Source organism: Lathyrus oleraceus, chromosome 1, assembly GCF_024323335.1.
Source record: "Lathyrus oleraceus cultivar Zhongwan6 chromosome 1, CAAS_Psat_ZW6_1.0, whole genome shotgun sequence".
In the NCBI taxonomy this organism is placed as follows: domain Eukaryota; kingdom Viridiplantae; phylum Streptophyta; class Magnoliopsida; order Fabales; family Fabaceae; genus Lathyrus; species Lathyrus oleraceus.
In genome coordinates, this window is record NC_066579.1 from 296998519 (window position 1) to 297016576 (window position 18058).

Here is an 18058-nt window from a genome sequence, read left to right on the forward strand (position 1 = left end):
TTTTCTCTTTCATATTCTGAATTAAAATTATTTTTTGGATCATTATTAATATTTTTCATGAATTAATTGATTTTGCATTTGTTTTTAATTGTTTAAAAATATTTTTAAGTGTCCAAAAATTATGGAATTTTTTCTCCAAGGTCCTTTGACCTTGTTTGACCTATGATAAATCTCATGGCTATTTATTTGGTGTTTTGATGAGATTTTAGGATTTGGACAAAACATATTTGAATTTAATGCATTATTTTAATATTTTTAATTGAATAAATGCCATTTTAATTATGTTGACCATTTGTATTGACTTAATTGAGTTTGATTGTTTGTTGTTGGGCATTGGTCAAGGTTGATTTGACTTTGTAAAATTAATATCATTGGATTTAGGGGATTGATGGAATGTACATTCCATCTCCCAAAATGAATTAATGATATTAATTTGGTAAAACTCCTCCTTTGACCAATTTGTGATCTCATTCATCCATTTCCTCTTCATCTAATTCCCCTTCTTCATCCAATCATTTTCATTTGGTAAATGACATCTGAAAGTCCTAATGCTAGTTGATTGAAAGATTAACATGAGTATGGATGAGATTAGGCCACACCTTTTGCATATTGTTTGTGTGTGGTATGTTTAATGAGCATAGTTCATAATGCTATGTCTCCAACATGCATTAACACCAAAAGTCTATTGCCCGACCTCAAATAGTTGTGACTTCTACATAAGTCCAATTACGATTGCTTAACATAGCGCTAAATTTGTGACATAAAAGGCATAAGCATTCTAGTTAGTGAGATTGTAAGTCTCCCCTCTTCCATGGTATTGTGTGGAAACTTGGCCTTATTTCCTTCCTTTGGAAGATGTTTTTGTTCTAGGATCCATGCTTGTGGCAAGTGGGTTGAGTGTTCTCCAAAGAATGTCTTGAAATCAAAAGCAAAACAAAACTAACTACTAACCTACTAACTATTAACTTTTAACTTCAAGTCTTTACTTTTAATGCAATTTATTTTTAGCACTCTATTATCAGTTGCCATTATACATATCATTCTAACTGTTTATGTTAATGTAATTTTCACTTTGTCCATTTGGACCATATTGTGTGATATTATTTTGTTTGTTCTACCTTGTTTGCTTGTGTGGTCCTTGACCACTAATGTACATGATAACAACAAAAACCCTAAAAGACTTTTGAGTGAACTGTTGGTTTGATCTTGCCCAATTGGACTTAGAACTTAGGCAACACTCATTTGCTAATGGACTTGGCCAATGCCAATTTGTTGAAGAACCAAGTGCTTACAATTTGAAGTTCATCTGATACATCATTCAAGATCTCAAGTTCATCTGCCACATTGATCATTGTTAAGTTGTTATGTTGAACCTATGACTTGTGGAAGTCATCTGCTACATGGGCTATTTTGAAGAAGATCATGAAATGGATAAGCTTGGATGAGGCCATCTTTATTTGATGCCTTTGATATTCAAGATTGATATAATTGTGCATTTGTGTGTTGCTTGAATAAAAAGTCCAAGGGAATTCTGGGTTTCTATCGACATACTTGTCTATTGGATTGCTACCCATTTGGTAAGATCTTTTCAACTTTAAACTTTTAAATTTTGTGCATAGGGTAGTCTCTTCATCTTCTCCCCGTTTCTTTAATTTCAAAATCTCTCCCTCCATTTTAAAACCTTCTTTGTGTGAACTACTTTTGTTCTAAACTTTGACCACTTTCAAAAAAGATAGAAACTTTGGCCTTATGCCAATGCATTTTCAAACTTATCTTCTTAAATCAAACTTGTAAATCAACTTAATTATACTTGACTTAAACTTTCAAAAAGCCAAAAAGAACTAACTCATTCAAACCATTTTAGGCCTTTGTGCCTTTCAAACTTAATTAATTTTTGTTAAAACCAACATACTCACTTTGAAATTTGTAGCACGAACTACGAGGTTTTGATCCCTCATTTTTATGTTGGTACGTAGGCACAAGTCCGAAGGTCTTGTCAAACACAAAAAATATAATTAATGAATTCTTTTCTCATCCCCCCATTCTATTTGTTTGTAAACATCACTTTGTACAAAATACATATGCACACAAAAAGGGCTCCCTAGGAGTACCTAGGACACTTTGGGTGCTAACACCTTCCCTCTGTGTAACCAACCCCCTTACATGTGATCTCTGACTTTTATTAGTTTTTATTTGAAAACTTCTTACTATTTGGGTTTTGTTCGTACTTTTCCCTTTTCCCTTGGAAATAATAAAAGCGCGATGGCGACTCTTGTTAATTGATCTCTAGCTCATCAATAGCTTGATGATCATGAATTTCCCCCTACAACATACAAATGTCGTGATATTTTCGATTGTTCCTCGATGTTCATCACCCATAGTCAATAAATACATAATGCTACAGAGGTTGAGTATTACAGAGGTTGAGTGTTGTAAAGGTGGAGTGTGGCAGAGGTTGATTGTTAGTGTTGCCGATGTTAAGTATTGTAAGTTGTTGCCCTATTTATAGATGAGATAGTGTTGCAACATGTGAAGCATGGGATAAGGTGCATGCGTGAGGATATGTGTAGGCGCCTAAGGCTAGGGCGCATGCTTTGTTTAAGACATGCATGATGTGAGAGCAAAGATTCCTAGTCCTTATTTTAATGATGTCAAACCTTTTTAGTTGCTCATAATGTGTGATTTAGATGGTGTCATCATATCATAGAATGCATTCATCCTCCAACATGTTCAAAGTATAAGTGAAATGTGTCCATGCATATAGGAGCATCTCATTGTTTTGAATAATGCACTTGATCATTGTTGGTACCTTAAGTTCATAAAAGAGCGGTTTCAAGTGACCAAAATACGTCTCAAAAACCATTTTTTGAGTGGGTTTTTCTTAAATAAAACCATTGGGGTTTTGTCTTCCAAGAATTGGGTTTTTTTGCACTAATCTTTGCTTCATAGATTCAGCCGAGTGAAAGGTTTGAATAACGGTGGCTTCGTTCAAACAAGTAACGGTAACCAGAGCATTATGAAGAAGTGTTAGGGTTCAAGCGTCTTGCGATTGAAGTCAACCGAGCTAGAATTTTGGAGAATGTAGAGTTCTTACAATAAGGTATCTACAACCGGAGGTTTCACACAGATCCGATCGAAATCAGTCGAGCTAGAGTTTTGGAGAAAGTGGAGTTCTTGCAATAAGGTAGCTACAACCAGAGGTTTGTTCAGAACGCTTGAAGGACTTGGTTCAACTCGAATCAAGGGGAGAGAAGTGAATAGGATCTGCAACAACACTTGGGGTTGGTTGGTGGTGATCATTTCTTCTCTTGTATTAACTTTGCAACTTGTTAATAAATATCTTAATTCTAGATTTAGAATTGGGGGTAGACATACCCTAAGCGAGGACGAAAGGGGAATTGCCTAAACAAATCTGGTGTTGTTCTCTCTTTCTCTTAACTCTTTAAATTTTGCAGAAATTGAGTCTTGTGTGAAATTAATAGTAAAATTAATCTCGCTTAATTGTTGTGCATAGAAGTTGTTCAATAAATTGATGCAATCACTTTGATTGCAACTAAGTAAAATTCTTCATATTCAATTTGAGTGAAATTAAGAATTGGTGTGGAGTGCACACCAAGTGTTTGATAACATTAACCTCACACAAGTCTATCAATATTTTACTTGTTCTCTTATTGTGTTAACTCATTATTAGTGGTAACTATATCAAGGATTGGGGTAATTAATCGATTGATTAAGATAGTGGTTGATTATCTCTATCTTAGTTATTCCATTTGGTTTCACGCATATCCGATCTTTCCATGAATGGATCGTTTAGACGATTGTGGTCTAGGGAGCTTTCACAACCTTTAAAAATAATTTTAAAAAGCTCTAACTTTAAATACTGATCTATTCAACCCCCCTTCTAAATCGGTACTATCGTCTAACAAGTGGTATCACGAGCACCAGTTCATCTAGTGCTTCACATATAACTTTTTAGAAAATGAGTAACGACTCTAAAGGTGTGTACAACAGAGCACCTATTTTTACTAGTGAAAACTACAGTTATTGGAAAGATTGTATGCGTATCCATATCAAATCTATTGATAGGAAGGTACGGAAAGTCATCCAAGATGGTGTTGTTATACCTAAACCTGAAGCACAATGGAACGAAGAAGATGAGAAAAAGTATAGCTATGATTGGAAAGCCAGAAATATGATCATCGTTGTATTAGGTGTTGATGAGTATTATAGGGTTTCCCATTGTACTAGTGCTAAAGCTATGTGGGACTCATTGAAAATTACCCATGAGGGAACCAATGATGTCAAACTAGCTAGAATCAACACTTTAACTCAAGAATATGACATTTTTCATATGGAGGATGGTGACACCATTATCGATATGCAAAAGAGATTTTCTTATCTAATCAATCAATTAAATGCTCTTGATAGAAATACCCCTAATGATGTTGCTACTAACAAAATCCTAAGATGTCTTAATAGGGAATGGAAAGCAAAGGTCACCGCGATTAAGGAAGCCAATGACCTAAGAACATTGGACATGACAACATTGTTTGGTAAGCTTCAAGAGCATGAGAAAGAGCTCATGAACCTTGAGAAACATGAGAAGAGCCAAAAGAAGGAAAATTAGGAGAAAACTAAGGACACGGAAATGAAGTCTGTCGCTTTAAAGGCTTCAAGATCTAAGTCATCCACCAATGATACGTGCGAGAGTGAATCAAGTGATGATGATAAAGATTCGAATGAATACATGGGGCTGTTCGTAAGGAGGTACAACCGATACCTTAGAAATAATGAAGTTCAACATTCAGATAAAAATCTTGTCAACTATAGAAGACAATCAAAATTCCTGAATGGAGAGGAAGGTAAGACAACTAAGTCAAAAGGATCATGCTATAATTGTAGAAAGGTCAGTCACTATAAGTCGGATTGTCCCTTGTTGAAGAAAGACAAAGGAGGAGACAAACGTCACAACAAATCTAGGAAAGATAGAAGAGCGACAGTGAGTCCTCAAGCGATGATAACTCAAGTGATGAAGAAGAAAATGTCAATCTTTATCTTATGGCTCATCAAAAGAAGAAAAAGAATGTAAGTCATTCTAAATATAATCATGTTGATGAAATGTCTTATTTTGATTTGCAAAAAGCCTTTAGTACTCTACACAATGAGGCCAATGAAGCTTTTAAACGCTTAACCTCAAATAAGAAAATCTTCTGTTATTTTGAAAATAAGGTTTCTGATTCCGAAAAGGAATTAGAAACTCTTAAGAAATCTACGATAGAGGCTAATAAAGGTAAAACTGAAAATGATAAGGGATTTTGGTTTAGATGGTCTGAATGTGAAACTTGTCACATTTGGCAAAGAGAGGTTAGAACTCTTCAAGCTAAGTTAGACAAGGCTTTACAACCTAAATTTACCTTTGCTATTGATCAATCACATTTTAGCAGTAACATGAATAATCCTTATCAAAAGTACACTTATGTGGTAAAGGATAAAGTTAGCAAAAGTAACTCTTATCCGAACTTAAATTGTCTATATTGTTGCAAGAGGGGACATACTATTGCTAAATGCCAATTAAAGAGATTTTTGGTTCCTAAAGGAATTTTTCAATGGTTGCCCAGATGAAACCAAAGTTTCACTCACACACTAGGACCCAATGAAAATTGGGTACCTCCTTCCCTTGTTTAATTTGTAGGCGGAATGTCTTGAGGATACGAAGAAAACATGGTTTCTCGATAGTGGATGCTCAAGACACATGACGGGTGACATTTCCTTATTCTTTGACATTGTGGATAAAAAGAAAAGGTTTGTAACCTAAGATGATAATAATAAGGGAGCTATACTCGAAAAAGGTAGTGTAGGTAATCCCTCCTTTATTATTATCTCAGACGTCCTTTTAGTTGAAGGCCTTAAGCACAATCTCATTAGTATTAGCCAATTATGTGACAAAGGATATAAAGTATCGTTTTCAAAAGATTGTTGCATGATTGAACATAATGATAAAAAGAATGATGTACTTAAGGGCTGGAGGATAAATAATGTATACATGCTTAACTTGAATGAAGTATCTTTGATTAGCACTAAATGTCTCGTCTCCATGAGTGAAGACTCTTGGCTTTGGCATAGGCGATTAACGCGTGTCAACTTTGACTTGCTAAATAAAGTTATTGCAAAATATCTAGTAGTTGGTCTTCCCAACATAAATTTTTCAAAAAATCACTTATGTGATGCGTGCCAAATGGGAAAGTAAACAAGGATCTCTTTTAAATCTAAAAATATTGTTTCCACAGCGAGACCCCTTAAACTTCTCCATATAGACCTTTTTGGGCCATTTAGAATTAAAAGTCTAGGTGGAAACTACTATGGTTTTGTTATGGTAGATGACTACTCTAGATTTTGTTGGACCATCTTCTTAGCAAGTAAAAGTGACACTTTTTCAGCTTTTGAAAAGTTTGCCAAGATTTCTCAAAACAAATTGAACACTAGTATAGTTACTATCCGAAGTGATCACGAAGGTGAATTTGAAAACCACCTCTTTGAGGAATTTTGTGAAACAAATGATATTGATCATAATTTTTCTGCTCCAAGAACTCAACAACAAAATGGAGTAGTGGAACGTTAAAAACCAAGTTTTAGAAGAGCTTGGAAGGACTATGACCAATGAAAATGACCTTCCTAAATATTTTTGGGTCGATGCCATAAATACAGCTTGTTATGTATTGAATAGGATACTTGTCGCATCCTGCGAAAAATCAACCGGCGAAGCTCAAATAAAAATACAACACACACAGAGCCGCCACTGCGCGTTATTTATCCCAAAATAGGGAAAGGAAACGCTCAGAGAAACCTGGAAAGGAAATGGTCTTGCGACCAAAGAGAAAGGGTAAGGGAGTCGGTTACGCGAGGGGAAGGTATTAGCACCCCTCACGTCCGTCGTACTCGACGGGATCCACGTTCTAAAATAAAGAAAAGGTTGCTAAAACATCACACACACACAGGGAACGCAGGTGGGGTTAAGAGAAGGGAGCTCGATAAGGTATCGCACCTTATGCCTACATATCTTGTCTGGAACAAGAATCAGAGCCACTGTAGTTCGGCTTACGCACGCCAAACAACACAAAACGCACAAACAGATGGCAAACATGGAGCCCGACAACCACTCGATGGAATTACGTCAGCATCCGAACCAACACACACTCAAAAGGGCAAACGTGGAGCCCGACAGCCAATTACTGGACTTACGTCGGCATCCGAGCCAAACACACAATCAGATAACAAGTAAACACACACAAAAAGAAAAAAAAGTGCCCGGAGAGGTCTCGCACGACCCCCTGCCTACATACCTCGTCTGGCACGAGGATCAGGGCGATGTAATTCCCCTGAAAGGGACTGAATTGCTAGCCAGAAACCAGGGAAAGACACACTACTAGGGAGCTGGACTCGAGCCTAGTGTTGTCATGCATCGTTTACCCTAAGTTCGGTTTTCTATCCTACTTGCATAAGCAAACTACTCCTATCCAGGAAAGAAGCAAGCATACAAGCATACAAAATATAAGCATACATCAAATGAGAACAAGCATCTCAAACAAGCATGTCAATCAGATATCCACATAGCACCCACTATAACCAAACAAGGGGGCTCAATCAATAGGTTCGACTGCCTCAGCAAGTCATCTGTACGGGCTGTGTTTGCTCTTAACCTTGCCATTACGAGGCTAAGGTGAAGCAGATGAAAGGTGAAGTGAGGATCAGACCTCACAGCTCTTATCCCTGACCAGGGAGAGCTTCTGACAAATGAGCATGGGTCCAGAATGGGGGAACCCTTCTATACTCAGAGACTCTGACACAATGTGCACTGCACAAGATCTTGGGCTTGTGATCTCAATGCTACAACCATGTAATGGGAGCAAGGAGAAGACTCAACTGAATAGTGGGGGATATATTGCATATCCCTACCTTCCACCAATTGCCTTGATTAAGGACTTTACCTGCTTAGGCACAATATTAAACAATCACAAACATTGCCTCTTAAGGAGGACTTCAGACAGTTTGCCCGGTCAAATAACAGACCGGGTCTCCAGACTACATGAAGTTAGGAAGTTATACCTCAATGCAAGTTGCTTAAGCAAAGCAAAGCAAAAGTTCACAAGGAACTGAGCAACTAAAAGTACCTGGAAACAGTCAAACACAGTTAGTACTCAGACAGACAAAAATAAACAGCAAGTATTAATCAGTCAGACTATACAAACTAATGCACAACAAAGGCAAGCTATGAGCTCAAGCCCAAACTTCACAACCTACAAAACAAAGTTATGTTAGTGTACAAACATCAAACAACATCAATTGAATTGACTTGGATCATTCTCCATAAACATTGCACCTTTTCATCCTGAAAAATCAATCAAATGTTAGAAACTAGACCACTAGGCCAAGCCTAGGGTCCAAAAGCAACAAAAATGTCTAAACAGCAAGGGATCTCTAACCAAAGTCAAATTAATGTCAAACAAAAGCCAACACAATTAGTCCCATGTCCATATCATTCATCATGTTCCTTTTATGCACAAAACAAATCAAACTAGTTCAAATGGAACACCAAACATCCAAACAGAACTATTGCATTCAAATCCATATCAAAACAAATCCAAAAAATCTCAAATAAATTACACCTAAACAGGACATAATCAAGGTCCAGCATGTCAAATTTTAGCTTAATTGGACAAAGGAAACCATGTCAATGAAAATCAACAAAAACAGACACAATTATATGCTCCAAACCACAACATCAACACATGCATTCACTTCAAAAATTCACAAGTCAATGAAAACAGTAAAGAAATGAGTGGGACCAAAACAGGGATGTCACATCATGTGTCTACAACTATCATACCAAATTTCATGATTATTCAATACCATATGAGCATTTCACATTAAATCTACCAACATGTGTCACACGAACTTGTATAATCAACCAACAGAGATGAAAAATAGCAATCAAATTGAAAATGCCACATAAAATTCCACAAAAATTCACATAGCATCTTAACATGTTAATGAACATTCATGCAAAATTTCATATCATTCTAACAAGCCTAAGTCATTCAAATAAATCCAGCAAGTTGACACAATGAGGTGTGACACAAAATGTCACACCTAAGTTCCAAAATTCACATCTCAATGACCAGGAATCCAAAATTCATAATATTTACATGTCAATCACCATTAGCCAGTCTACAATCATCACAAAAATTTTCAAGCATTTATTTGAAGGCATGAGTATTTCACAATCAAAATGGTAGAATGTATCAAAAATGCACATATGTGAAACAACCCTAAGTCAAACACAATTTCTACCAAGCACAACCTCAATCAATAGGTCAATAAAATTCTACAGTCAACAAGGAAGTCAAAGAAAAAAATTCTCATATTTTTCTGAATTTTCTATGATTTTTTATGAATTTTTAAAGGTCATTGTGATTTTTTTAGAATTTTTAATGAATTAAATTAATTAATTAGATTTAGTAATGGCAAAGTGGTAATTAGTTGGCGCGGGGGAGGGAAACACGTTATTTGAATTTTCAAACGAAATTATGGATCAAACACTCAAAAATTTCCAGAAAATCTCTCTCTCCCTCACGCGTTTCCAGATCCAACAAGAACACGAAGAACACAAAAGTTTAACCAAAATCCACAATCCGCATATGGTTGGAAAGGTTTCAACACGAGGATCTCAAATATCACTATGATTCATCCTAAATGTTCATATATTTTGTGAATCGAAGGAGTTAGGGTTTGATGTTCCAACTTTGAATCAAGATCTCTCTCAACTCACTCGATCATTTTACAAACCAATTGCTACATGTTAACCTATGATCCATGGCCTACACAACGCATATAATAATTGGTAAAATCGTGAGACTCGAATTTTGAGTACCTTGAAGTAGCAGTGTTGAATTCGACGTTCTTTGCTCGTTTTTCTTCCAAACAGTCGAAGAAGGATGATGAGGAAGATGAATAGAAGCCTTTGCCTAGCTCGAACTTGCTCCAGTTATGAGGAATTGGAATTTGCCATGGAAGCCTTCACTTGCAACAGTCGCAATCGGCAAGGCTTTTGAGTGTGATTTCCAAAAACAGCAGAAATAGATGATGATTGGAGATGGCAGCAAAAGGAATTTCGCCAATTGAGCAAGAATTGGGAGAGTTTTGGTCAATTGAAGTTCTTGTGTTCTTGAGAGAATGTGATGAATTTGGAGAATTTCAGATTTGTTTTGGGGAATTGTGATTTTTTGTTATGATTAGAAGGTGATTAGGATTATATATGATTGTTTAATCCATGCTTAAACCATCTAATTAGCCAAATGGAATGATTAGTGCAAATGTCTTAATTCAAGCAAAGGGTAAAATTGGAACTTCCCATGCCAGCTCATTGCCACCTCATGGGCAGCTCACACACTCTCAAAATGACATGTGTGAGCTGTTGCAACTTGTTTCACTCTCATTGGATGAGTATTTTGGAAATTCACTATGTGGTGGCACTTTGTCCATTTTTGCAATTTCATTTTACAAGCCAAATTCCAAACCACAAGGCCTAGGCATGTTATGATGATTCCAACAACTTTCAAATACCATTTATGAGGTGTTGCAAAAATCCCCACTCAAAAATTCCAATTATTTCACAAGTTGGACAATTTTGCCCCTGGTCCATTTAACTGTCTAGTTGAAATTTGACTTTTTGCATTGACCACTTTTGAGAAAATCCAATTATGCACCATGAAAGTACATGTCAAATGGAGTTTGTGCATATAAAGAACTTGCAATTTGGACAAACCATGTGGAAGTTATGGCCTCCTGATTATGGGTCATTTCTGAAATTCACTGAGCCATAATTTTCCAACCATACATGGGATTTTCAAGTTCTTGGACTTTTTGGAAAGGTGAGAACAAGATCTACAACTTTCATGTTGAACAAATTTTCATTTGAAGCTTCCTTGGACACGTGGTCTTGAGGTCAAAAACTTTCCATTTTAGGAAACTTCAATTACAAGTCACTTTCTAATTTTGGCAGTTTTTGTTCTGACTTGATTTTCTCCATTCTTAAGCTTTGAGATGTCATATAACACTTGTCCCAACATGAATGAAGTGTATCCAACTCATTTCCACCTCCAAATCCATCAAACCATGTACAGTTGACCACAGTTGACTTTTTCATCTGATAGATGAATCTGGCAATGCATAGATCAATCTGAGCTCCAATCTCCTGATGAAATGGCTCAAGGGTGAAACCCTAGCCCCAATAAGCACAATATAATCATTTCATGAACCCCATAGCCATCATAGACCCCATCTCCTGATTATGCCCTTGACTGGCCCAATGCAACTGATTAGGGTTGACCATTGGTCAAAACCCTAATCTCAAGGAATCTGCCTCAACACTTGATGAAAACAAACCAGGATGATGATGTATCATTGTAATCAAGATGGAGACCAATCTTCTTGAGAATCACAAAACCCTAATTTCAACTTCCACATCCTCAGATGATTGATGACCAGTCAATAAAACCTTAGGCTTACACTTTGACTTCCTCATCTTCTGAACAAGACTTGGGAGGATGGCTTGCACAATGTAACCACATGATATGCAATATGTAATGCCTAATGTCCTAACAAATGATATGCAATATGTTATGCTAGTCCCAAGAGAGGAGGGCAAATTTTGAGGTGTTACAATACTCATTTGTCATATTCTAAACAAAACTCCTTATGAATTGTTAAGGGGAAGGAAGCCTAATGTTTCACATCTTAATGTCTTCGAATTTAAATGCTTTGTATTAAATAATGGTAAATAAAACCTTGGTAAATTTGACTCAAAAGCCGATGAAGGTATCTTTCTTGGATACTCTCAACCTAGTAAAGCATATAGAGTATACAACAAAAGGTTACTTATCATTGAAGAATTTGTGCATGTTTCCTTTGATGAATCTTATCTGAAAATTGTCGGAGAATGTATTATTATTGATGGTGCAGGTGTTCCTTCAGAAGACATAATAAAAGATCAAGAAGAAAAGAGTGTTGAACCCCATCCAGAAAAAGCTGAGGAGGAGCCGGATCACATATCTGAAAAGAAAGAGGAGGATCATTCGATTAATAACAATGATCTTCCTTTGGAATGGAAATTTTCTAAAGATCATCCCATCAATGATATTCTAGGAGATATCTCAAAGGAAGTTACCACATGGTCAAAGATAAGTAACTTTTGTTATCATTTCACTTTCGTCTCTCAAATTGAGCCTAAATACTCCAAAGATGCATTAATCGATGAACATTGGTTTTTAGCAATGTAAGAGGAACTTAATCAGTTCAAAAGAAATAAGGTGTGGGATCTTGTTCCCCCTTTGCGAGACCATCGAGTAATCGGTACTAAATGGGTGTTTAGGAACAAGTTAGACGAAAATGGAGTTATAACTCGTAACAAGGCTCGCCTTGTTGCTCAAGGGTATAACCAAGAGGAAGGTATCGACTATGAGGAAACTTATGCTCCAGTCGCCCGACTCAAGGCTATACGCCTTTTGCTTGCCTATGCTTATTCTCAAAATTTCAAATTATTTCAAATGGATGTTAAGAGAGCTTTCCTAAACGGTTACATTAATGAAGAGGTATATGTATCTCAACCTCCCGGTTTTGAAAAATGAGCATCCTAACTATGTTTATAAGCTTAAGCGTGCTTTGTACGGTCTCAAACTAGCCCCTAGGGCATGGTATGAGCGTCTTAGCAAATTTCTACTAGAACAAGGATTCTCAAGAGGGAAGGTTGATACATCCTTTTTTATTAAATGTCAAGGAAAACACTCTATTTTAGTTCAAGTCTATATAGATGGCATTATTTTTGGATCTACTAACATAAATTTGGTCAAGGAATTCTCTAAGTTGATGCAGGGAGAATTTGAAATGAGCATGATGAGGGAGCTAAATTACTTCCTCGAACTTCAAACCAAACAACTTGAAGAAAGAACTTTTGTGAGCCAAGCGAAGTATTGTAATGAGTTACTCAAGCGCTTCGATATGGAAAACTCCAAAGTAATCGACACTCCAATGCCTACTGCGGTTAATATGGATCAGGATGAAAATGGTAAGGCTGTAGATATAAAATGGTACAGAGGTATGATCGGTTCCCTCCTCTATCTTACTGCATATCGACCAGATATTATGTTTAGTGTATGTATGTGTGATAGGTATCAATCATGTCCCAAAGAGTCATATTTAAAGGCTGTCAAGTGCATACTTAGATACCTCTGTGGTACTTCAAAGTATGGGATTTGGTTTTCTAAGGGAAGTGATTGCTCGTTGGTTGGCTACTCTAATTCCGACTTTGCCAGTTGCAAATCGGATAGGAAAAGCACTAGTGACACTTGTCATTTTTATTCAAATTCCTTAGTGAGTTGGCACAGCAAAAAGCAAGTTTCACTTGCTTTGTCAACGGGCGAGGAGGAATACGTTGCAGCCGGTAATTGTTGTGCTCAAATTTTGTGGCTCAAATAACAAGTAATCGAGTTCAATGTTCAACTTGAACGTATTCCCATTTTTTGTGACAACACAAGCGCCATAAATTTAACCAAAAATCCTATACTACATTCTCGCACTAAACATATTGAAATTCGGCATCACTTCCTTAGGGATCATGTTGAGAAAGGTGATGTTGTCTTCGAACACGTTGATAGCAAAAATCAGCTTGCCGATATTTTCATAAAACGACTTGCGATAGAGCCTTTCTTCCACATCCGTAGGGAACTTGGTGTTCTCGATATCTCAGATCGCTTTTAAATTTATATATGATGCTTGCTTTATATCTATGTCTGTCTATTCCTTGATTTACAAGTGTGGGCTATGTGAGGGCACTCGTCGTGTATCATCATTGGAGGTAATGTCGTTCCTATCTATTTGAACTATCTTGATCAACTATGTATGGACATACATGTTTTATGTAATTCTTGATGTTCATTTTCTGGTTTGATCTAAATTTGATCCATTTCTATGTTTGAATTATGCTTCAACTTGCTTAGGTATCATATTTAACATGCATTCATCGTTAGGAGCATTTTTTAATCCCATTCCTTCTAATCATTAACATGGGTCCCAACGAGTCGACCCATGAGTCAACTCATTGCTGTGAACTCCATCCTTGTTTTTACTTCGAGTCCCAACAGGTCAACCTATGTGTCGACTTGTTGCTGTGAATTCCATCTTTGTATTACCTTCGGGTCCCAACTGGTCGACCCATGTGTCGACTCGTCGCTACCCAGAGTCCATTCAATTGAGGTTTCAAACATGGATGTGTCGACTCATTACACTTATGAGTCGACTCTTCACTACCCATTGCATAGTTGCATTAATTTCGGGTCCCAATAGGTTGACCCATATGTCGACTCTTCGATTCCCCGAGACAACTCATCTGCGTTTTAATAGGTCGACTCACTTTTCAAGGCACCTCTTTTCAATTGCATAATCAATTCATTTGGTCTTCTCTTCTCCCTCTCTCACTCTCTTCCTCACACAAATCCTAAAATCTCCTTACAAACAACATTCAAATGGCTTCAAGGACCTCTGGAAAAAGAACTGTAAGAGGATCCTCCTCTCATACTGGGACTGCACAACCTCGATGAATATTCTGGTAACTACTTTATCCTTACTCTCTGATGATCATGCTGAAACCTTTGAAAAGAAGTTCAAAAAGAGAACAGTTGTAAAGCAGTACGTATACTCACCGTTAGTGGTTGGACGCATGCGCATTCCAGAAATTGTTGAGCGGGTAAATTTTTATAGGAATTGAGTTGTTCTTAGACTGTACCACTAAGTATAATGAAGATTTAGTCAAATAGTTTTATACTGGCGTTGTTGGAAAATTCGAGGGTTATAAGTTTGCATGCAATATTGGTAATAGGGTTATTGAAGTGAATGATGATGTTTGGAAGTCTCTGTTTGAAATTTCTCCAATATCATCTCCTAATGATCTCAAGATTACCGACAATGTGTTTGCTCCAGACTATGAGTTTAGGAATGCCTTAAACTCAATGCTGAAGAAATTGTTTTCTACAAATGTTGTTGAGAGCAATTTGTTCCCTACCAATGTGACTACGAGACTTTTGAAGCCTGTTGACAAGATTTTACACTGACTTGTGATGCATATTCTCCGTCCTAAATAAGGAGGTTACTCCAAAGTGGACACGGCCGAAGTACACCTGGTTTATGTGTTGAAAGACAAGCTGAAAGTAAATTGGCCGCACTACGTTGCAAGCAGGATCTTTGCTCTAAAGGAGTCAAGTCAGGTACTGCTCTCTGTTATCCTTCATTTATTCAAAGTATCCTAAGTCGAGCTAAAGTTTCAGTTCAAGGAATTCAATATAACTCTGTGACTACAAATCAAGAGTTTTGTCAAAAATCATTAAGTTTGATGGGCTACACTTGGGATCCTACATCGCGAATATACAAGATCTGTAAACAAGTTTCAACTTCTAATATTCTGTATTTGGAAGATGATGATGATGATGAAGACGAGGAAGGGAATAATGATGACGAATCTCAACCTATGGAGCATGATCAAGAAGTCACTGACCATGGTGATTGGCTAGGTGCTACGCATGGACAAAATCCATTTGATAACCAAGGTTGGAGAGAATGGCAACACACCGGCTGGACTGGCAACCGATCATCCTATGTGCCTACATCTTCTTCTCAATCTGAAAAATCTGAAGTGATGGAAATGTTGAGAAACATGCAAATACATCAACAAAAAATTTCTACACTTCAAGAGGAGAGATTTACGGCTTTGCAGGATTAGCTTCAGACTCAAAGTGACAACTTTGCATCTTTTGCTTCTCTCCAAGAGGAACGGTACTCAGACATAAGGTATCAGATCCAAACCCACAATGATAACTTTAATTCATTTGCCTCCATAATCATGCAACAAATTGATGCCATTCATCACTCACTCTCAGGATCCTTCAATACGCTTAATCGGAACGTCATTGAATTCACCGACTCTATGAAGAAGACAGACTTTTGCGTCAACCTTCTAGTTATAGAGGCAGAAATGACCCGTCATGGGGGAGGCGACCTTAAATGATTGATTCATTAAGTGAATTTCCATTTCTCTATGTTTGCATGTTATTGTACTTACTTATTTATCTTAAAGTTTATGTTAAACAATTATGGCAATGTTATTTACTTTTTTTTTTACTCCGTGCAATATTTATGCATATAATTCTTACATTGACTTCATGTTATGTGCAAGGTTGTTAATGTCTATTTGTTGCAAAGTAGTTGACTAAGTGCTTATGAATATCTTTGTTTCTCGTTGACCGTATCATTGTTTCTTTTCGATGTTGTCAAAGGGGGAGAAGCAATGGTAACACAATAGCAAATTTATAATAGAAATTTTTTTAAAGGCATGCATAAAATCAGGGGGATGATGTCTATCAAAGTACACGATTGTGCCACGGTTTGCCATCATCAAAAAGGGGTAGTATGTGAGGGTAAAGATTCATGGTCCTTATTTTAATGATGTCAAACCTTTTTAGTTGTTCATAATGTGTGCTTTGGATTGTGTCATCATATCATAAAATGCATTCATCCTCCAACATGCTCAAAGTATAAGTGCAATGTGTCCATGCATATAGGAGCATCTCATTGATTTGAATAATGCACTTGATCATCGTTGGTACCTTAGGTTCATAAAATAATGGTTTCAAGTGATCAAAATACGTCTCAAAAACCATTTTTTGACAGTCTAAGAACTTTGAGTCGACTCACACCTTGGAGCGGTCGACTCATTCATACATATTCCAGTCTGTGTAACTCTCGGGTCTGAACAGGCCGAGTCATAGGTCGACTCAATCATGGGAAAACTAAATGAGTTGACTCATCCATATGATTGCGTCGACTCATTGCCTGTTTCATTTGAACCATGTTGCCACGAGTCTGAATAGGTTGAGTCATAGGTCGATTCAACTCTGGAAAAACCCTGTTTGAGTCGACTCATCGCCTGCTTCACTTGAGTAGTTTTTGCCTCAGGTCTGAACAGGTCGAGTGACCTGTGTGAAGAGGTCGAATGGTCGCTGTTGGCACTCAATATATAGATACACACACACACACATTCTAGAGTCTCTTCTTCAACAAACAATAAGAAAAGGGAAAGATATAAACTAAAGTTCCTCTTCATCTTCATTCTTCATTGCATTTCTCAATAACTACACATAACAATTTTTGTTGATCATTGTGCATTGCTATAGTGATAACATCCAAATAGGATTGTGTAATCTTAGTTTGGATAGAGGCTTTGAGTGGGTTTTTCTTGAATAAAACCATTGGGATTTCATCCTCCAAGAATTAGGGGTTTTTACACTAATATTTGCTTCATAGATTCAGCCGAGTGAAATGTTTGAAGAACGGTGAGTTCGTTCAAACAAGTAACGGTAACCGAAGGATTGTGAAGAAAGGTTAGGGTTCAAGCATCTTGCGATTGAAGTCAACCGAGCTAGAATTTTGGATAACGTGGAGTTCTTGCAATAAGGTAGCTACAACAGGAGGTTTCATGCAGATCCGATCGAAATCAGCCGAGCTAGAGTTTTAGAGAACGTGGAGTTCTTGCAATAAGGTAACTACAACCGAAGGTTTGTTTGGAACGCTTGAACGACTTGGTTTAACTCGAATCAAGGGGAGAGAAGTGAATAGGATCTGCAACAACACTTGGGGTTGGTTGGTGGTGATCATTTCTTCTCTTGTATTAACTTTGCAACTGGTTAATACATATCTCAATTCTAGATTTAGAATTGGGGGCAGACATACCCTAAGCGAGGATGAAAGGGGAACTTCCTAAACAAATATGGCGTTGTTCTCTCTTTCTCTTAACTCTTTAAGTTCTGCAGAAATTGAGTCTTGTGTGAAATTAATAGTAAAATCAATCTCGCTTAATTGTTGTACATAGAAGTTGTTTGATAAATTGGTGCAATCACTTTGATTGCAACTAAGTAAAATTTTGCACATTCAATTTGAGTGAAATTGAAACTTTGTG